Source organism: Primulina tabacum, chromosome 10, assembly GCF_025594145.1.
Source record: "Primulina tabacum isolate GXHZ01 chromosome 10, ASM2559414v2, whole genome shotgun sequence".
Lineage (NCBI taxonomy): Eukaryota > Viridiplantae > Streptophyta > Magnoliopsida > Lamiales > Gesneriaceae > Primulina > Primulina tabacum.
The window spans coordinates 37,696,552-37,713,055 of NC_134559.1; the positions used below are offsets into that span (position 1 = coordinate 37,696,552).

At 44.0% G+C, this 16,504-nt stretch overlaps 15 non-coding genes and 2 pseudogenes across 15 annotated transcripts; all 17 read left to right on the forward strand.

Annotated features, from left to right (window-relative positions):
* Positions 1 to 373: 373 nt before the first annotated feature.
* Positions 374 to 492, forward strand: LOC142513671 (5S ribosomal RNA). The gene has a single exon (XR_012809605.1). It is a non-coding gene; the product is annotated as a 5S ribosomal RNA (ribosomal RNA).
* Positions 493 to 1,172: 680 nt separating this feature from the next.
* LOC142514941 (5S ribosomal RNA) lies at positions 1,173 to 1,291 on the forward strand. Its single transcript, XR_012810812.1, has one exon. It is a non-coding gene; the product is annotated as a 5S ribosomal RNA (ribosomal RNA).
* A 683-nt stretch (positions 1,292 to 1,974) lies between these two features.
* Positions 1,975 to 2,093, forward strand: LOC142509247 (5S ribosomal RNA). Its single transcript, XR_012807431.1, has one exon. It is a non-coding gene; the product is annotated as a 5S ribosomal RNA (ribosomal RNA).
* Positions 2,094 to 2,519: 426 nt separating this feature from the next.
* LOC142517446 (5S ribosomal RNA) lies at positions 2,520 to 2,638 on the forward strand. Its single transcript, XR_012813192.1, has one exon. It is a non-coding gene; the product is annotated as a 5S ribosomal RNA (ribosomal RNA).
* Positions 2,639 to 3,320: 682 nt separating this feature from the next.
* LOC142509028 (5S ribosomal RNA) lies at positions 3,321 to 3,438 on the forward strand. The gene has a single exon (XR_012807219.1). It is a non-coding gene; the product is annotated as a 5S ribosomal RNA (ribosomal RNA).
* Positions 3,439 to 4,111: 673 nt separating this feature from the next.
* Positions 4,112 to 4,230, forward strand: LOC142507514 (5S ribosomal RNA). The gene has a single exon (XR_012805770.1). It is a non-coding gene; the product is annotated as a 5S ribosomal RNA (ribosomal RNA).
* A 683-nt stretch (positions 4,231 to 4,913) lies between these two features.
* Positions 4,914 to 5,032, forward strand: LOC142506721 (5S ribosomal RNA). The gene has a single exon (XR_012805003.1). It is a non-coding gene; the product is annotated as a 5S ribosomal RNA (ribosomal RNA).
* Positions 5,033 to 5,715: 683 nt separating this feature from the next.
* LOC142512796 (5S ribosomal RNA) lies at positions 5,716 to 5,834 on the forward strand. Its single transcript, XR_012808877.1, has one exon. It is a non-coding gene; the product is annotated as a 5S ribosomal RNA (ribosomal RNA).
* Positions 5,835 to 7,315: 1,481 nt separating this feature from the next.
* Positions 7,316 to 7,434, forward strand: LOC142506521 (5S ribosomal RNA). The gene has a single exon (XR_012804810.1). It is a non-coding gene; the product is annotated as a 5S ribosomal RNA (ribosomal RNA).
* A 685-nt stretch (positions 7,435 to 8,119) lies between these two features.
* LOC142509128 (5S ribosomal RNA) lies at positions 8,120 to 8,239 on the forward strand. Its single transcript, XR_012807315.1, has one exon. It is a non-coding gene; the product is annotated as a 5S ribosomal RNA (ribosomal RNA).
* A 682-nt stretch (positions 8,240 to 8,921) lies between these two features.
* On the forward strand, positions 8,922 to 9,041 carry LOC142506667 (5S ribosomal RNA). Its single transcript, XR_012804951.1, has one exon. It is a non-coding gene; the product is annotated as a 5S ribosomal RNA (ribosomal RNA).
* A 683-nt stretch (positions 9,042 to 9,724) lies between these two features.
* LOC142511472 (5S ribosomal RNA) lies at positions 9,725 to 9,840 on the forward strand (annotated as a pseudogene).
* Positions 9,841 to 10,523: 683 nt separating this feature from the next.
* On the forward strand, positions 10,524 to 10,642 carry LOC142516604 (5S ribosomal RNA). Its single transcript, XR_012812390.1, has one exon. It is a non-coding gene; the product is annotated as a 5S ribosomal RNA (ribosomal RNA).
* Positions 10,643 to 11,325: 683 nt separating this feature from the next.
* On the forward strand, positions 11,326 to 11,446 carry LOC142516192 (5S ribosomal RNA). The gene has a single exon (XR_012811999.1). It is a non-coding gene; the product is annotated as a 5S ribosomal RNA (ribosomal RNA).
* Positions 11,447 to 12,131: 685 nt separating this feature from the next.
* Positions 12,132 to 12,254, forward strand: LOC142509895 (5S ribosomal RNA). Its single transcript, XR_012808041.1, has one exon. It is a non-coding gene; the product is annotated as a 5S ribosomal RNA (ribosomal RNA).
* A 2,921-nt stretch (positions 12,255 to 15,175) lies between these two features.
* LOC142514081 (5S ribosomal RNA) lies at positions 15,176 to 15,292 on the forward strand. The gene has a single exon (XR_012809992.1). It is a non-coding gene; the product is annotated as a 5S ribosomal RNA (ribosomal RNA).
* Positions 15,293 to 15,961: 669 nt separating this feature from the next.
* Positions 15,962 to 16,083, forward strand: LOC142512093 (5S ribosomal RNA; annotated as a pseudogene).
* Positions 16,084 to 16,504: the final 421 nt, after the last annotated feature.

Consider the following 16,504-nt stretch of genomic DNA (forward strand, 5'->3'; position numbering starts at 1 on the left):
TTTTATCGTATTAGAGGCATAATAATAGCTTTACATTTGCTATTTTTTCTTCTCAATTTTTTTTTCTATTTTCTTGGAACATTTAGCGATTTTTGTTGTCTTGAGCAGTTTCTGTGCGGAAGGGTATGACGCATATTACTCCGGAGACGGTTGACTCATTAAAAACAATTATTTTGACTGTTTTATCTATAATTTACGTAAACGGTCGCGACACGAGGATTTCCCAGGGAGGTCACCCATCCTAGCCCTGCCATCGCGCCAGAACGCTTAACTTCATGGTTCTGATTGGGCGAGAGCAGTGCCGCGTGTTGTACATCGCCGCCTGCTCCACACGTACTCGAGGGATATAAGAATAAACATCCCACTCAATGTCGGGTGCGATCATACCAGCACTAATGCACCGGATCCCACCAGAACTCCGAAGTTAAGCGTGCTTGGGCGAGAGCAGTACTAGAATGGGTGACCCCCTTGGAAGTCCTCGTGTTGCACCCCTTTTCGTGTTTTTCTATTTTTGATTACTTGTTGACAGATGATTTTCGGCTCAAATCATCTGAATCACGATCGGGACCAGATAAGACATGTGAAATCAACGTAGCTCGGGCATTGCCGGATTTTGACAAAATTGTGGGCTAATTTGATTGTAAACGGGCAAACGAACGAGACTCATTACTCAGCAATGAGCTGGCGAGATTTTAGCCGAATTCTTTCTCTAAGACCCTCTAATTTGCGATTTTCCGCTTCTGTTAAGCTTCTGTTTCCTCGAGAAATCCGCTTAGGAAGTCCGAAATTCGATTCCGGTTCCATTTTATCGTATTCCAGGCATAATAATAGCTTTACATTCGCTATTTTCTTCTTCTAATTTTTTTTCTATTTTCTGAGAACATTTAGCGATTTTTGTTGTCTTGAGCAGGATCTGTGCGGAAGGGTGACGCATATTACTCCGGAGACGGTTAACTCATTAAAAAAATTATTTCGACAGTTTTATCCATAATTTACGTAAACGGTCGCGACACAAGGACTTCCCAGGGAGGTCACCCATCCAAGCTCTGGCATCGCACCAGAACGCTTAACTTCATGGTTCTGATTGGGCGAGAACAGTGTCGCGTGTTGTCCATCGCCTCCCGCTCCACACGTACTCGAGGGATATAAGAATAAACATCCCACTCAATGTCGGGTGTGATCATACCAGCACTAATGCATCGGATCCCATCAGAACTCCGAAGTTAAGCGTGCTTGGGCGAGAGCAGTACTAGGGTGGGCGACCCCCTTGGAAGTCCTCGTGTTGCATCCTTTTCGTGTTTTTCTATTTTTGATTACTTGTAGACAGATGATTTTCGGCTCAAATCATCTGAATCACGATCGGGACCAGATAAGACATGTGAAATCAACGTAGCTCGGGCACTGCCGGATTTGGACAAAATTGAAGGCTAATTTGATTGTAAACGGGCAAAAGGATGAGACTCATTACTACGCAATGAGCTGACGAGATTTTAGCCGAATTCCTTCTCTAAGACCCTCTAATTTGCGATTTAACGCTTCTGTTAAGCTTCCGTTTTCTCGAGAAATCCGCTTAGGAAGTCAGAAATTCGATTCCGGTCCCATTTTATCGTATCCCAGGCATAATAATAGCTTTACATTCGCTACTTTCTTCTTCTTATTTTTTTTTCTATTTTCTGGGAACATTTAGCGATTTTTGCTGTCGTGAGCCGGTTCTGTGCGGAAGGTTATGATGCAGATTACTCCGGAGACGGTTAACTCATTAAAAACAATTATTTCGACTGTTTCAGATATAATTTACGTAAACGGTCGCGACACGAGGACTTTCCAGGGATGTCACCCATCCTAGCTCTGCCATCGCGCCAGAACGCTTAACTTCATGGTTCTGATTGGGCGAGAGCAGTGCCGCGTGTTGTCCATCACCGCCCGCGCCACACGTACTCGAGGGATATAAGGATAAAAATCCCACTTAACGTCGGGAGCGATCATACCAGCACTACTGCACCGGATCCCATCAGAACTCCGAAGTTAAGCATGCTTGGGCGAGTGCAATACTAGGAGGGGTGACCCCCTGGGAAGTCCTCGTATTACACCTTTTTTCGTGTTTTTCTATTTTTGATTAATTTGTAATAGGCGATTTTTGGCTAAAATCTTCTGAATCTCGATCGGACCAGATATGATATGTAGAATCAAGGGTAGCCCGGGCACTGCCGGATTCGGACAAGATTGTAGCCTAATTTGATTGTAAACTGGCAAACGAACGTTACTCATTACTCCGCAATAAGCTGGCGAGATTTTAGCCGAATTCCTTCTCTAAGACCCTCTATATTGCGATTTTCCGCTTCTGTTAAGTTTCCGTTTCCTCGAGAAATCCGGTTAGGAAGTTCGAAATTCGATTCCGGTTCGCCAGAAACGCTTAACTTCATGGTTCTGATTGGGCGAGAGCAGTGCCGCGTGTTGTCCATCGCCGCACGCTCCACACGTACTCGAGGGATATAAGAATAAACATCTCACTAAATGTCGGGTGCGATCATACCAGCACTAATGCACCGGATCCCATCGGAACTCCGAGGTTAAGCGTGCTTGGGCGATAGCAGTACTAGGACGGGTGACCCCCTTGGAAGTCCTCGTGTTGCACCCCTTTTCGTGTTTTTCTATTTTTGATTACTTGTTGACAGACGATTTTCGGCTCAAATCATCTGAATCACGATCGGGACCAGATAAGACATGTGAAATCAACGTAGCTCGGGCACTGCCGGATTCTGAAAAATTGTAGCCTAATTTGATTGTAAACGAGCAAACGAACGAGACTCATTACTCCGCAATGAGCTGGCGAGATTTTAGCCGAATTCTTTCTCTAAGACACTCTAATTTGCGATTTTCCGCTTCTATTAAGCTTCTGTTTTCTCGAGAAATCCGTTTAGAAAGTTCGAAATTCGATTCCGGTTCCATTTTATCGTATCCCAGGCATAATAATAGCTTTACATTCGCTCTTTTCTTCTTCTTATTTTTTTTCTATTTTCTGGGAACATTTAGCGATTTTTGTTGTCGTGAGCCGGTTCTATCCGGAAGTGTATGAAGCAGATTACTCCGGAGACGGTTGACTCATTAAAAACAATTATTTCGACTGTTTTAGCTATAATTTACGTAAACGGTCGCGACACGAGGACTTCCCAGGGAGGTCATTCATCCTAGCTCTGCCATCGCGCCAGAACGCTTAACTTCATGGTTCTGATTGGGCGAGAGCAGTGCCGCGTGTTGTCCATCGCCGCCTGCTCCACACGTACTCGAAGGGTATAAGAATAAACATCCCACTCAATGTCGGGTGCGATCATACCAGAACTAATGCACCGGATCCCATCGAACTCCGAAGTTAAGCGTGCTTGGGCGATAGCAGTATTAGGATGGGTGACCCCCTTGGAAGTCCTCGTGTTGCATCCCTTTTCGTGTTTTTCTATTTTTGGTTACATGTTGACAGACGATTTTCGGCTCAAATCATCTGAATCACGATCGGGACCAGATAAGACATGTGAAATCAACGTAGCTCGGGCACTGCCAGATTTGGACAAAATTGTAGGCTAATTTGATTGTAAACGTGCAAACGAACGAGACTCATTACTGCGCAATGAGGCGGCGAGATTTTATCCGAATTCCTTTTCTAAGACCCTGTAATTTGCGATTTACCGCTTCTGTTTCCTCGAGAAATCCACTTAGGAAGTTTGAAATTCGATTCTGGTTCCATTTTATCGTATCTCAGGCATAATAATAGCTTTACATTCGATATTTTCTTCTTCCCATTTTTTTTCTATTTTTTGGGAATATTTAGCGATTTTTGTTGTCATGAGCCGGTTCTGTGCGGAAGGGTATGACGCAGATTACTCCGGAGACGGTTAACTCATTAAAAACAATTATTTCGACTGTTTTATCCATAATTTCCTTAAACGGTCGCGACACGAGGACTTCTCAAGGAGGTCACCCATCCTAGCTCTGCCATCGCACCAGAACGCTTAACTTCATGGTTCTGATTGGGCGAGAGCAGTGCCGCGTGTTGTCCATCGCCGCCCGCTCCACACGTACTCGAGGGCATATAAGAATAAACATCCCACTCAATGTCGGCAGCGATCATACCAGCACTAATGCACCGGATCCCATCAGAACTCCGAAGTTAAGCGTGCTTGGGCGAGACCAGTACTAGAAGGGGCGACTCCCTGGGAAGTCCTCGTGTTGCACCTCTTTTCGTGTTTTTCTATTTTTGATTATTTGTTGACAGACGATTTTCGGCTCAAATCATCTGAATCTCGATCGGGACCAGATAAGACATGTGAAACAAACGTAGCTCGGGCACTGACGGATTTGGACAAAATTGTAGGCTAATTTGATTGTAAACGGGCAAACGAACGAGACTCATTGTTTCGCAATGAGCTGGCGAGATTTTAGCCGAATTCCATCTTTAAGACCCTCTAATTTCCGATTTACCGCTTCTCTTAAGCTTCCGTTTCCTCGAAAAAATCCACTTAGGAAGTTTGAAATTCGATTCCAGTTTCTTTTATCATATCCCAGGCATAATAATAGCTTTAGATTCGCTATTTTCTTCTTCTTAATTTTTTTCTTTTTTTTGGGAACATTTATCGATTTATGTTGTTGTGAGCCGGTTCTGTGCGGAAGGGTATGACGCAGATTACTCCAGAGACGGTTAACTCATTAAAAACAATTATTTCGACTGTTTTAGGCATAATTTACGTAAACGGTCACGACACGAGGACTTACCAGGGTGGTCACCCATCCTAGCTCTGCCATCGCGCCAGAACGCTTAACTTCATGGTTCTGATTGGGCGAGAGCAGTGCCGCGTTTTGTCCATCGCCGCCCGCTCCACACGTACTCGTGGGATATAAGAATAAACATCCTAATCAATATCGTGTGCGATCAAAACAGCACTAATGCATCGGATCCCATCAGAACTCCGAAGTTAAGCTTGCTTGGGCGAGAGCAGTACTAGGATGGGTGACCCCCTGGGAAGTCCTCGTGTTGCACCCCTTTTCGTGTTTTTCTATTTTTGATTACTTGTTGACAGACGATTTTCGACTCAAATCATCTGAATCTCGATGGGGATCAGATAAGACATGTGAAATCAGCGTAGCTCGGGTACTGCCGGATTTGGACTAAATTGTAGGCTAATTTGATTGTAAACGGGCAAACGGACGAGACTTATTACTCCGCAAAGTCTTGGCAAGATTTTAGCTAAATTCCTTCTCTAAGTCCCTCTAATTTGCGATTTAACGCTTCTGTTAAGGTTCCGTTTACTCGAGAAATCCGCTTAGATAGTTCAAAATTCGATTCCGGTTCCATTTTATCGTATCCCAAGCATAATAATAGCTTTACATTCGTTATTTCCTTCTTCTTATTTTTTTTCTATTTTCTGGGAACATTTATCGATTTTTGTTGTCGTGAGCCGGTTCTGTGCGGAAGGGTATGACGCAGATTACTCCGGAGACGGTTAACTCATTAAAAACAATTATTTCGACTGTTTTATCCATAATTTACGTAAACGGTCGCGACACGAGGTCTACCCAGGGAGGTCAGCCATCCTACCTCTGCCATCGCGCCAGAACGCTTAACTTCATGGTTATGATTGGGCGAGAGCAGTGCCGCGTTTTGTCCATCGCCGCCCACTCCACAAGTACTCGAGGGATATAAGAATAAACATCCCACGCAATGTCGGGTGCGATCATACCAGCACTAATGCACCGGATCCCATCAGAACTCCGAAGTTAAGCGTGCTTGGGCGAGAGCAGTACTAAGGTGGGCGACCCCCTTGGAAGTCCTCGTGTTGCACCCCTTTTCGTGTTTTTCTATTTTTGATTACTTGTTGACAGACGATTTTCAGCTCAAATCATCTGAATCTCGATCGGGACCAGATAAGACATGTGGAATGAACGTAGCTCGGGCACTGCCGGATTTGGACAAAATTTTAGGCTAATTTGATTATAAACGGGCAAACGGACGAGAATCATTGCTACGCAATGAGCTGACGAGATTTTAGCCGAATTCCTTCTCTAAGACACTCTAATTTGCGATATACCGCTTCTGTTAAGCTTTCGTTTCCTCGAGAAATCCGCGTAGGAAGTTCGAAATTCGATTCCGGTTCCATTTTATCGTATCCCAGGCATAATAATAGCTTTACATTCGTTATTTTTTTCTTCTTATTTTTTTTTCTATTTTCTGGGAACATTTATCGATTTTTGTTGTCGTGAGCCGGTTCTGTGCGGAAGGGTATGACGCAGATTACTCCGGAGACTGTTAACTCATTAAAAACAATTATTTCGACTGTTTTATCCATAATTTACGTAAACGGTCGCGACACGAGGTCTTCCAGGGAGGTCACCCATCCTACCTCTTCCATCGCGCCAGAACACTTAACTTCATGGTTATGATTGGGCGAGAGCAGTGCCGCGTGTTGTCCATCGCCGCCCGCTCCACACGTACTCGAGAGATATAAGAATAAACATCCCACTCAATATCGGGTGCGATCATACCAGCACTAATTGCAACGGATCCCATCGGAACTCCGAAGTTAAGGTAGCTTGGCGAGAGCAGGACTAGGATGGGTGCCTATGAAAGTCCTCGTGTTGCACCCTTTTTCGTGTTTTTTCTATTTTTGATTACTTGTTGACAGACGATTTTCGGCTCAAATCATCTGAATCTCGATCGGGACCATATAAGACATGTGAAATGAAAGTAGCTCGGGCACTGCTGGATTTGGACAAAATTGTAGGCTAATTTGATTGTAAACGGGCAAACGGACGAGACTCATTACTACGCAATAAGCTGACGAGATTTTAGCCGAATTCCTTCTTTAAGACCCTCTAATTTGCGATTTACCGCTTCTATTAAGTTTCGTTTCCTCGAGAAATCCGCTTAGGAAGTTCGAAATTCGATTCCGGTTCCATTTTATCGTATCCCAGGCATAATAATAGCTTTACATTCGTTATTTTTTCTTCTTATTTTTTTTCTTTTTTCTGGGAACATTTATCGATTTTTGTTGTCGTGAGCCGGTTATGTGCGGAAGGGTATGACGCAGATTACTCCGGAGACGGTTAACTCATTAAAAAAAATTATTTCGACTTTTTTATCCATAATTTACGTAAACGGTCGCGACACGAGGTCTTTCCAGGGTGGTCACCCATCCTAGCTCTGCCATCTCGCCAGAACGCTTAACTTCATGGTTATGATTGGGCGAGAGCAGTGCCGCGTGTTGTCAATCGCCGCCCGCTCCACACGTACTCGAGGGATATAAGAATAATCAACCCACTCAATATCGTGTGCGATCATACAAGCACTAATGCAACGGATCCCATCAGAACTCCGAAGTTAAGCGTGCTTTGGCGAGAGCAGTACTAGGATGGATGACCCCCTGGGAAGTCCTCGTGTTGTCCCCCTTTTCGTGTTTTTTCTATTTTTGATTACTTGTTGACAGACGATTTTCGGCTCAAATCATCTGAATCTCGATCGGGACCATATAAGACATGTGAAATGAAAGTAGCTCGGGCACTGCCGGATTTGGACAAAATTGTAGGTTAATTTGATTGTAAATGGGCATACGGACGAGACTCATTACTACGCAATGAGCTGACGAGATTTTAGCCGAATTCCTTCTTTAAGACCCTCTAATTTGCGATTTACCGCTTCTGTTAAGCTTTCGTTTCCTCTAGAAATCCGCTTAGAAAAGTTCGAAATTCGATTCTGGTTCCATTTTATCGTTTCCTAGGCATAATAATAGCTTTACATTCGTTATTTCCTTCTTCATATTTTTTTTCTATTTTCAGGGAACATTTATCAATTTTTGTTCTCGTGAGCCGGTTCTGTGCGGAAGGGTATGACGCAGATTACTCCGGAGACAGTTAACTCATTAAAAACAATTATTTCGACTGTTTTATCCATAATTTACGTAAACGGTCGCGACACGAGGTCTTCCCAGGGAGGTCACCCATCCTACCTCTGTCATCGCGCCAGAACGCTTAACTTCATGGTTATGATTGGGCGACATCAGTGCCGCGTGTTGTCCATCAGCGCCCGCTCAACACGTACTCGAGGGATATAAGAATAAACATCCCACTCAATGTCGGGTACGATCATACCAGCACTAATGCACCAGATCCCATCAGAACTCCGAAATTAAGTGTGCTTGGGCGAGATTCAGTACTAGGATGGGTGACCCCCTGGGAAGTCCTCGTGTTGCTCCCTTTTTATTGTTTTTCATTTTTGATTACTTGTTGACAGACGATTTTCGGCTCAAATCATCTGAATCTCGATCGGGACTAGATAAGACATGTGAAATGAAAGTAGCCCGGGCACTGCCGGATTTGGACAAAATTGTAGGCTAATTTGATTGTAAACGGGCAAACAGACGAGACTCATTACTACGCAATGAGTTGACGAGATTTTAGCCGAATTCCTTCTATAAGACCCTCTAATTTGCGATTTAATGCTTTTGTTAAGCTTTCGTTTCCTCGAGAAATCCGCTTAGGAAGTTCGAAATTCGATTCCGGTTCCATTTTATCGTATCCCAGGCATAATAATAGCTTTACATTCGTTATTTCCTTCTTCTTATTTTTTTTCTATTTTCTGGGAACATTTATCGATTTTTGTTGTCGTGAGCCGGTTCTGTGCGGAAGGGTATGACGCAGATTACTCCGGAGACGGTTAACTCATTAAAAACAATTATTTCGACTGTTTTATCCATAATTTACGTAAACGATCGCGACACGAGGTCTTCCTAGGGAGGTCACCCATCCTAGCTCTGCCACCGCGCCAGAACGCTTAACTTCATGGTTATGATTGGGCGAGAGCAGTGCCGCGTGTTGTCCATCGCCGCCCGCTCCACACGTACTCGAGAGATATAAGAATAAACATCCCACTCAACGTCGGGTGCGAATCATACCAGCACTAATGCACCGGATTCCATCAGAACTCCGAAGCTAAGCGTGCTTGGAAGAGAGCAGTACTAGGATGGGTGACCCCCTGGGAAGTCCTCGTGTTGCACCCTTTTTCGTGTTTTTTCTATTTTTGATTACTTGTTGACAGACGATTTTCGGCTCAAATCATCTGAATCTCGATCGGGACCAGATAAGACATGTGAAATGAAAGTAGCTCGGGCACTGCCGGATTTGGACAAAATTGTAGGCTAATTTGATTGTAAACGGGCAAACGGACGAGACTCATTACTACGCAATGAGCTGACGAGATTTTAGCCGAATTCCTTCTCTAAGACCCTCTAATTTGCGATTTACCGCTTCTGTTAAGCTTTCGTTTCCTCGAGAAATCCGCTTAGGAAGTTCGAAATTCGATTTCGGTTCCATTTTATCGTATCCCAGGCATAATAATAGCTTTACATTCGTTATTTCCTTCTTCTTATTTTTTTCTATTTTCTGGGAACATTTATCGATTTTTGTTGTCGTGAGCCGGTTCTGTGCGGAAGGGTATAACGCAGATTACTCCGGAGACGGTTTACTAATTAAAAACAATTATTTAGACTGTTTTATCCATAATTTACGTAAACGATCGCGACCCGAGGTCTTCCCAGGGAGGTCACCCATCCTAGCTCTGCCATCGCGCCAGAACGCTTAACTTCGTCGTTATGATTAGGCGAGAGCAGTGCCGCGTGTTGTCCATCGCCGCCCGCTCCACACGTACTCCAGGGATATAAGAATAAACATCCCACTCAATATCGGGTGCGATCATACCAGCACTAATGCACCGGATCTCATCATAACTCCGAAGTTAAGCGTGCTTGGGAGAGAGCAGTAGAATGGGTGACCTCCTGGGAAGTCCTCGTGTTGCACCCATTTTCGTGTTTTTCTATTTTTGATTACTTGTTGACAGACGATTTTCGGCTCAAATCATCTGAATCTCGATCGGGACCAGATAAAACATGTGAAATGAAAGTAGCTCGGGCACTGCCGGATTTTGACAAAATTGTAGGCTAATTTGATTGTAAACGGGCAAAAGGATGAGACTCATTACTACGCAATGAGCTGACGAGATTTTAGCCGAATTCCTTCTCTAAGACCCTCTAATTTGCGATTTAACGCTTCTGTTAAGCTTTCGTTTCCTCGAGAAATCCGCTTAGAAAGTTCGAAATTCGATTCCGGTTTCATTTTGTCGTATCTCAGGCATAATAATAGCTTTACATTCGTTATTTCCTTCTTCTTATTTTTTTTCTATTTTCTGGGAACATTTATCGATTTTTGTTGTCGTGAGCCGGTTCTGTGCGGAAGGGTATGACGCAGATTACTCCGGAGACGGTTAACTCATTAAAAACAATTATTTCGACTGTTTTATCCATAATTTACGTAAACGGTCGCGACACGAGGTCTTCCCAGGGAGGTCACCCATCCTAGCTCTGCCATCGCGCCAGAACGCTTAACTCCATGGTTATGATTGGGCGAGAGCAGTGCCGCGTGTTGTCCATCGCCGCCTGCTCCACACATACTTGAGGGATATAAGAATAAACATCTCACTCAATGTCGGGTGCGATCATACCAGCACTAATGCACCGGATCCCAACAGAACTCCGAAGTTATGTGTGCTTGGGCGAGAGCAGTACTAGGATGGGTGACCCCCTGGGGAGTCCTCGTGTTGCACCCTTTTTCGTGTTTTTCTATTTTTGATTACTTGTTGACAGACGATTTTCGGCTCAAATCATCTGAATCTCGATCGGGACCAGATAAGACATGTGAAATGAAAGTAGCTCGGGCACTGCCGGATTTGGACAAAATTGTTGGCTAATTTGATTGTAAACGGGCAAACGGACGAGACTCATTACTACGCAATGAGCTGACGAGATTTTAGACGAATTCCTTCTCTAAAACCCTCTAATTTGCGATCTACCGCTTTTGTTAAGCTTTCGTTCCTCGAGATCCGCTTAGGAAGTTCGCAAATTCGATTCCGGTTCCATTTTATCGTATCACAGGGCTTATAATAGCTTTACATTCGTTATTTCCTTCATCTTATTTTTTTTCTATTTTCTGGGAACATTTATCGATTTTTTGTTGTCGTGAGTCGGTTCTGTGCGGAAGGGTATGACGCAGATTACTCGGAGACGGTTAACTAATTAAAAACAATTATTTCGACTGTTTTATCCATAATTTACGTAAACGATCGCGACACGAGGTCTTCCCAGGGAGGTCACCCATCCTAGCCTCTGCCATCGCGCCAGAACGCTTAACTTCAGTTGTTATGATTGGGCGAGAGCAGTGCCGCGTGTTGTCCATCGCCGCCCGCTCCACACGTACTCGAGGGATATAAGAATAAACATCCCACTCAATGTCGGGTGCGATCATACCAGCACTAATGCACAGGATCCCATCAAGAACTCCGAAGTTAAGCGTGCTTGGGCTGAGAGCAGTACTAGGATGGGTGACCCCCTGGGAAGTCCTCGTGTTGCACCCTTTTTCGTGTTTTTTCTATTTATTGATTACTTGTTGACAGACGATTTTCGGCTCAAATCATCATGAATCTCGATCGGGACCAGATAAGACATGTGAAATGAAAGTAGCTCGGGCACTGCCGGATTTGGACAAAATTGTAGGCTAATTTGATTGTAAACGGGCAAACGGACGAAGACTCATTACTACGCAATGAGCTGACGAGATTTTAGCCGAATTTCTTCTCTAAACCCTCTAATTTGCGATTTACGCTTCTGTTAAGCTTTCGTTTCATCATGAAATCCGCTCAGGAAGTTCGAAATTCGATTCCGGTTCCATTTTATCGTATCCCACGCATAATAATAGCTTTGCATTCGTTATTTCCTTCTTCTTATTTTTTTTTCTATTTTCTGGGAACATTTATCGATTTTTGTTGTCGTGAGCCGGTTCTGTGCGGAAGGGTATGACGCAGATTACTCCGGAGACGGTAACTAATTAAAAGCAATTATTTCGACTGTTTTATCCATAATTTACGTAAACGATCGCGACACGAGGTCTTCCCAGGGAGGTCACCCATCCTACCTCTGCCATCGCGCCAGAACGCTTAACTTCATGGTTATGATTGGGCGAGAGCAGTGCCGCGTGTTGTCAATCGCCGCCCGCTCCACACGTACTCGAGGGATATAAAAATAAACATCCCAATCAATGTCGGGTGCGATCATACCAGCACTAATGCACCGGATCCCATCAGAACTTAGAAGTTAAGCGTGCTTGGCCGAGAGCAGTACTAGGATGGGTGGGTGACCTCCTGGAAAGTCCTCGTGTTGCACCCCTTTTCGTGTTTTTCTATTTTTGATTACTTGTTGACAGACGATTTTCGGCTCAAATCATCTGAATCTCGATCGGGACCAGATAAGACATGTGAAAAGAAAGTAGCTCGGGCACTGCCGTATTTGGACAAAATTGTAGGCTAATTTGATTGTAAACGGGCAAACGAATGAGACTCATTACTACGCAATGAGCTGACGAGATTTTAGCCGAATTCCTTCTGTAAGACCCTCTAATTTGCGATTTAAAGCTTCTGTTAAGCTTTCGTTTCCTCGAGAAATCTGCTTAGAAAGTTCGAAATTCGATTCCGGTTCCATTTTATCGTATCCAAGGCATAATAATAGCTTTACATCGTTATTTCCTTCTTCTTATTTTTTTTTCTATTTCTGGGAACATTTATCGATTTTTGTTGTCGTGAGCCGGTTCTGTGCGGAGGGTATGACGCAGATTACTCGGAGACGGTTTAACTCATTAAAAACAATTATTCGACTGTTTTATCCCTAATTACGTAAACGGTCGCGACACGAGGTCCTTCACAGGGAGGTCACCCATCCTCGCTCTACCATCGCGCCAGAACGCTTAACTCGCTGGTTAGATTGGGCGAGAGCAGTGCGTTGTTGTGTCCATCGCGCCGCTTCACAACGTACTGAGGGATACTAAGAATAAATCACTCCCACTCAATGTCGGGTGCTGATCCTACCAGCACTTAATGCTGACCCGGATCCCAATTCAGACTCAAAAAACTTAGATGTTAAGCGTGCTTTGGCGCGAGCAGTACTAGGATGGGTGCACCATTCTGGGAAGTTCCTCGTGTTGCACCCTTTTTTTCGTGTTTTTCTATTTTTGATACTTGTTGACCGCCGAATTTTCGGCTCAAATCACTGAATCTCGATCGGGACCAGATAAGACATGTGAAATGAAAGTAGCTCGGGCACTGCCGGATTTGGACAAAATTGTAGGCTAATTTGATTGTAAACGGGCAAACGAGACTCATTACTACGCAATGAGCTGACGAGATTTTAGCCGAATTCCTTCTCTAAGACCCTCTAATTTGCGATTTACCTTCTGTTAAGCTTTCGTTTCCTCGAGAAATCCGCTTAGGAAGTTCGAAATTCGATTCCGGTTCCATTTTATCGTATCCAGGCATAATAATAGCTTTACATTCGTTATTTCCTTCTTCTTATTTTTTTTTTCTATTGGGAACATTTATCGATTTTTGTTGTCGTGAGCCGGTTCTGTGCGGAAGGGTATGACGCAGATTACTCCGGAGACGGTTAACTCATTAAAAACAATTATTTCGACTGTTTTATCCATAATTTACGTAAACGGTCGCGACACGAGGTCTTCCCAGGGAGTCACCCATCCTAGCTCTGCCATCGCGCCAGAACGCTTAACTTCATGGTTATGATTTTGGGCGAGAGCAGTGCCGCGTGTTGTCCATCGCCGCCCGCTCCACACGTACTCGAGGGATATAAGAATAAACATCCCACTCAATGTCGGGTGCGATCTTAAGTCCTCGTGTTGCACCCTTTTTCGTGTTTTTCTATTTTTGATTACTTGTTGACAGACGATTTTCGGCTCAAATCATCTGAATCTCGATCGGGACCAGATAAGACATGTGAAATGAAAGTAGCTCGGGCACTGCCGGATTTGGACAAAATTGTAGGCTAATTTGATTGTAAACGGGCAAACGGACGAGACTCATTACTACGCAATGAGCTGACGAGATTTTAGCCGAATTCCTTCTCTAAGACCCTCTAATTTGCGATTTACCGCTTCTGTTAAGCTTTCGTTTCCTCGAGAAATCCGCTTAGGAAGTTCGAAATTCGATTCCGGTTCCATTTTATCGTATCCCAGGCATAATAATAGCTTTACATTCGTTATTTCCTTCTTCTTATTTTTTTTCTATTTTCTGGGAACATTTATCGATTTTTGTTGTCGTGAGCCGGTTCTGTGCGGAAGGGTATGACGCAGATTACTCCGGAGACGGTTAACTCATTAAAACAATTATTTCGACTGTTTTATCCATAATTTACGTAAACGGTCGCGACACGAGGTCTTCCCAGGAGGTCACCCATCCTAGCTCTGCCATCGCGCCAGAACGCTTAACTTCATGGTTATGATTTTGGGCGAGAGCAGTGCCGCGTGTTGTCCATCGCCGCCCGCTCCACACGTACTCGAGGGATATAAGAATAAACATCCCACTCAATGTCGGGTGCGATCTTAAGTCCTCGTGTCGCACCCTTTTTCGTGTTTTTCTATTTTTGATTACTTGTTGACAGACGATTTTCGGCTCAAATCATCTGAATCTCGATCGGGACCAGATAAGACATGTGAAATGAAAGTAGCTCGGCACTGCCGGATTTGGACAAAATTGTAGGCTAATTTGATTGTAAACGGGCAAACGGACGAGACTCATTACTACGCAATGAGCTGACGAGATTTTAGCCGAATTCCTTCTCTAAGACCCTCTAATTTGCGATTTACCGCTTCTGTTAAGCTTTCGTTTCCTCGAGAAATCCGCTTAGGAAGTTCGAAATTCGATTCCGGTTCCATTTTATCGTATCCCAGGCATAATAATAGCTTTACATTCGTTATTTCCTTCTTCTTATTTTTTTCTATTTTCTGGGAACATTTATCGATTTTTGTTGTCGTGAGCCGGTTCTGTGCGGAAGGTATGACGCAGATTACTCCGAGACGGTTAACTCATTAAAAACAATTATTTCGACTGTTTTATTCATAATTTACGTAAACGTCGCGACACGAGGTCTTCCCAGGGAGGTCACCCATCCTAGCTCTGCCCTGCCCGCGCCAGAACGCTTAACTTCATGGTTATGATTGGGCGAGAGCAGTGCCGCGTGTTGTCCATCGCCGCCCGCTCCACACGTACACGAGGGATATAAGAATAAACATCCCACTCAATGTCGGGTGCGATCATACCAGCACTAATGCACCGGATCCCATCAGAACTCCGAAGTTAAGCGTGCTTGGGCGAGAGCAGTACTAGGAGGGTGACCCCTGGGAAGTCCTCGTGTTGCACCCTTTTTCGTGTTTTTTCTTTTTGATTATGTTGACAGACGATTTTCGGCTCAAATCATCTGAATCTCGATCGGGACCAGATAAGACATGTGAAATGAAAGTAGCTCGGGCACTGCGGATTTGGACAAAATTGTAGGCTAATTTGATTGTAAACGGGCAAACGGACGAGATCATTACTACGCAATGAGCTGACGAGATTTTAGCCGAATTCCTTCTCTAAGACCTCTAATTTGCGATTTACCGCTTCTGTTAAGCTTTCGTTTCCTCGAGAAATCCGCTAGGAAGTTCGAAATTCGATTCCGGTTCCATTTTATCGTATCCCAGGCATAATAATAGCTTTACATTCGTTATTCCTTCTTCTTATTTTTTTTTCTATTTTCTGGGAACATTTATCGATTTTTGTTGTCGTGAGCGGTTCTGTGCGGAAGGGTATGACGCAGATTACTCGGAGACGGTTAACTCATTAAAAACAATTATTTCGATGTTTATCCATAATTTACGTAAACGTCGCGACACGAGGTCTTCCCAGGGAGGTCACCCATCCTAGCTCTGCCATCGCGCCAGAACGCTTAACTTGTGGTTATGATTGGCGAGAGAGCAGTGCGCGTGTTGTCCATCGCCGCCCGCTCCACACGTACTCGAGGGATATAAGAATAAACATCCCATCAATGTCGGGTGCGATCATACCAGCACTAATGCCGGATCCCATCAGAACTCCGAAGTTAAGCGTGCTTGGAGCAGTGACAGAGTAGTACTAGGATGGGTGACCCCTGGGAAGTCCTCGTGTTGCACCCTTTTTCGTTTTTTATTTTGATTACTTGTTGACAGACGATTTTCGGCTCAAATCATCTGAATCTCGATCGGGACCAGATAAGACATGTGAAATGAAAGTAGCTCGGGCACTGCCGGATTTGGAACAAAATTGTAGGCTAATTTGATTGTAAACGGGCAAACGGACGAGACTCATTACTACGCAATGAGTGACGAGATTTTAAGCGAATTCCTTCTCTAAGACCCTCTAATTTGCGATTACCGCTTCTGTTAAGCTTTCGTTTCCTCGAGAAATCCGCTTAGAAGTTCGAAATTCGATTCCGGTTCCATTTTATCGTATCCCAGGCATAATAATAGCTTTACATTTTATTTTTTCTTCTTTTATTTTTTTTTATTTCTGGGAACATTTATCGATTTTTGTTGTCGTGAGCCGGTTCTGTGCGGA